Below are 4006 nucleotides of genomic sequence, written 5' to 3'. Positions count from 1 at the left end.
CCGTTTCAGGCTGGACATAAGGAAGAATTTCTTTACTGTCTGAGCCCCCAAGGTCTGGAACAGTCTGCCAGTGGAGGTGGTTCAAGCACCTACTTTGAACACCTTCAAGAGAAATTTGGATGTTTATCTTGCTGGGATCCTATGACCCCAGCTGACTTCCTGCCCCTGGTACAGGGGACTGGACTTGATGATCTCCCGAGGTCCCTTCCAGCCCTAATGTCTATGAAATCTATGAGCTGTGCACCCTTAATGAGCATTATATTAGGCCAAAGCCCATTAACACATCTCATGTAGACATGTCCAATGTCTCCATTGTGCCGAAAAGCAGCAGTGGCACGCCAGGGTGGGGGGTGGAAGGAACTCAGGGTGGCTTCACTGCTTCATTTCTGGTTATGGAACATACAGAGTTGGAGTTCTCTCTAGAGTGCCATAAAAAGGGTTTTGACATATGCCATTGAGATTAAAGCCCTGAGAGGTTAAGTGACCTATGTTATTTTAATATTTAGTAATAGTTCTGTTACAGAGGCAACCAAAACTTTCTACAGTTATTTGGAACCTGTGCTTATAGAAATGCTCTTACATACACAAAATACCACCCCTGTCACAACACATAGGTCTTTTCCATGCTCGTGCTTGATTTTGGCACCTGGGGCCATAGCAGAGATCGGAAGTCCTAACTTCCTTCCCTTTTTCTCTCTGATTTCAACCTCCTGGCTTCCTGATCCACTTAAGTGAGCATCTTGGAATTTTAACAGCCAATGGTTATTACAATGGGGCCAACGGTTCATCAGAAACCATAATGTTGGGGTTGCAGGCAAAGATGACAGTTCCTGAGGCTCCTTTTAGATGGGAGGAGGGCTGTTGTAGTTGGTGGGGGGAGCTGAAGAGGGTCCTCACAAAAGTTATGGCTAATGCTTTCAGCATGTCAGGCCACTTCATAAAGAGCAGGGCAATCTCAGGGGCAGCACCAATGTCTCAGTAATCTGCACAGAACTTTGTTCACCACAGCTCTGAGAGGGGTCTTCCCTATTACTGCTGAGCCATGAAGGTGGGCATTTAATTTGAATAACCTTCACTTTATCATCTTCCCTTTGCTTTGCTTCCTAGCAGACCCTCATTTCATGGTTAAGTTCCCTGAGCCATCAGTGAGAAACAGAAGCTACCATGTCAATGGGAGATACTGCCTGCAAAAGGAAAGGATGTTAAAATTAAATCCAATTAAGCATCCTTCATCTGAATGGTGAAGCATGCTTAATTGTCACAATGCAACAAAGAGCACAGACAGAAGAGCAGCTACCTGTTGCAACTCATAGCACTTTACGGGAAGTGCTATGAATTGCAACAATCCCCCAGACTCAAGAGAAGTTCATTGTTGGGTCTGGGAGTTGGGGATTCCAGCTGCTTGCTGCATCCTGGTCTCTGTAGCAACATCACTCTCCCCTACCAGCCTGGACGCTGTTTTCAAAGTGGGACAGGGAAAGGGAGCATCAGGAGCTCATTTTTCAGGTTTCCCACTCAGCGCTGGAGAGCCTCCCCCACCTCAGGGGGGCTCCAATCCACCTGCCACCAAATTCCCTGTGCCCCCTTTCCCCCTCCCAGTCTGAAAACAATGTCAGGCTGGAAGCCCTGCAGACACAAGGTGCAGAATGAGCTCTGTTTTGGAGCATGTTCACCTGAATCCTCATACAATTAAGGTTCATATTGTCACAGGATCAGGCCCTTTTAAAGAAGTCTGCAGCTGTGCACTTCTGTTTGGTCATGGCTGTAGACTGCGTTCTGGGGCCAGATCAGATGAAAATTGTCACGTCTGTCCATACCCCAAGTGGAGCTGCTCACTCCAAAGGGTTTTGTAATTTATACATACCTCTTAGCTTCTTCTACAGAGGACAGCGATGATGTATTTCAAGGCATGGATGACCAAGAAGGGATGAGGAGACTTAGCCTGTCCTTATGAGAGTGAATCATTGGGCATTCCAGTCTAACAGGTAGGTAGGCACCAACACCTGGCATTCCCATAACATGGCAGCTTGCAGGGCTTTATGTTGAGGCCAGTGCTAATGGCAAGGTGGTTACCTAAAGCATGAGATTTGATTAACTTTGATAGCTTGCCTTACGTAACTGTGAATGCCATAGTAGCTATGTTTACCCAGCCTTATTTGGCATCTAAGCAGAGTGTTTGACTCAGTGATCTCCCGCAGCAGTAAAATTAACTGTTGCTTCTGACTGTAGAGTAGTCAGGCCTTAGCTTCACAACCTCCCTCCACTTCCCCCACAAACCGCTTGTTTGTAGTGCTTCTAGGGTAGTCCAGAGGTCTCCGCTCAACATTTTAAAATTATTTAACTTATATTACTTACCATACACACGAACTCCCATTTTGTGCTCAAAGATGATGCAGTGTATCTCCCTACCCTGAAACCAAAAAAACATCATTTAAAAACTGCTAATATTAATAAGCAATAGAGATGTGCTAACTTGTCATCTTAACTATGAATTCCAAGCTCTTCAAGGTAAGGGAATAAAAAAAATGAAGAGCATAATTAATACTATCCTGCCTAAATAATGTGCAACACTGAAAAAAATGGCATAAATGCCCAGCTGGTTTCAATAGCTGAACTAAAGTCAAGGTAGCCACAACTATAGACCATTGAAGTCAATGTAGCTATGACCAACAAAGCATCTGCCCTATTATTCACAGTTATCATTGACAGTGCCTTGGGTCAAGGCCAGTTGTACATGTACAAGTGTGCAAATAGACCCAGTTTTTAGAATCATAGAAAGTTAGGGCTGGAAGGGATCTCAGAAGGCCACATCTAGTCCAACCCCCCGCTCACAGCAGGACTACGCCAAACTATATCATCCCAGCCAAGGCTTTGTCTAGCTGGGTCTTAAAAATCTCCAAGGATGGAGACTCCACCACTTCTCTGGGTAGCCCTTTCTAATGCTTTACTATCTTCTTCATGAGAAAGTTTTTCCTAGTATCTAACCTAAAATTCCCTTGCTGCAACTTGAAACCATTGTTGCTTGTTCTGTCATCTGCCACCACTGGGAACAGTCGAGCCCCATCCTCTTTGAAATTTACTCTGAAATGAACATTAAGCAGATGAATGGGACAAGTAACAGGAAAAAGAAGGTGAGGGAGAACTGTATCAATGCAGGACCACACAGACTAGCAATGGGTCTAGTGATTCCAATAATAAGAATAAGAGGGTTTAAAGGTTTTGTTTGAATAATTTTTAAAATTCCATATTAACACACAAGCACATCTATCGACTTTTCTCAGTCACTCCTCCAGGTCTCTCTGAATGCCTGTCTTCAAACAATAAGAGCACACATTCAAAGCCCTTCCTTTGGAATTGCACACTGCATCCATTAAAGCAACATCATCCTTCTTAATCAAGGTTAATTTAGGTGGGTAAAGTGTGTCTCAGTTGGAATTTTGTCAGATGCTTTTAGATCTCCAATTTTAAACAAATTTAGCCTTTGAATTCCCATGGAGAGTGTTGCTAAGGTAACCAAAACCAACCATATTGCTACAGTATATTGTCCCCATGGAGCTTCATTAGGGCCAATCAGTCATTTCTAGGGTAATGGAATGTGTCGCTTTCAAAGATAAGAATATATCTTTTACAGTGGTGGAACATTTATTAAATATATTAACCCGTTGGCCTCTTAAAGTCATCATTGTATCATAGTACTTAGGGTCAGAAGGGACCTAAACAGATCATCAGGTCTGATCCCCTGACCTGGGCAGGAATAGGTGTTGGGATCACATCACTCCAGCCAAATCTGTCCAGCATCCCCTTGGAGACCCCCAAGGGAGGAGAGAGCACCACCTTACTTGGGAGCCCATTCCAGAGCCCAGCAGCCCTAACCGTAAAGTAATGTCTCCCGATGTCCAGCCTGAACCTTCTCTCTAACAATTTGTGGCCATTATTCCTAGTAACCCCAGGTGGTGGAGCAGAGCCTCCCCCAATTCCCACCGGTCCCCCCTGGTGAGTTTGTAAA

This window comes from Crocodylus porosus, unplaced genomic scaffold, assembly GCF_001723895.1.
Source record: "Crocodylus porosus isolate Cpor-Errol unplaced genomic scaffold, CroPor_comp1, whole genome shotgun sequence".
Taxonomy (NCBI): domain Eukaryota; kingdom Metazoa; phylum Chordata; order Crocodylia; family Crocodylidae; genus Crocodylus; species Crocodylus porosus.
Note: the sequence above shows the minus strand (reverse complement) of the source record.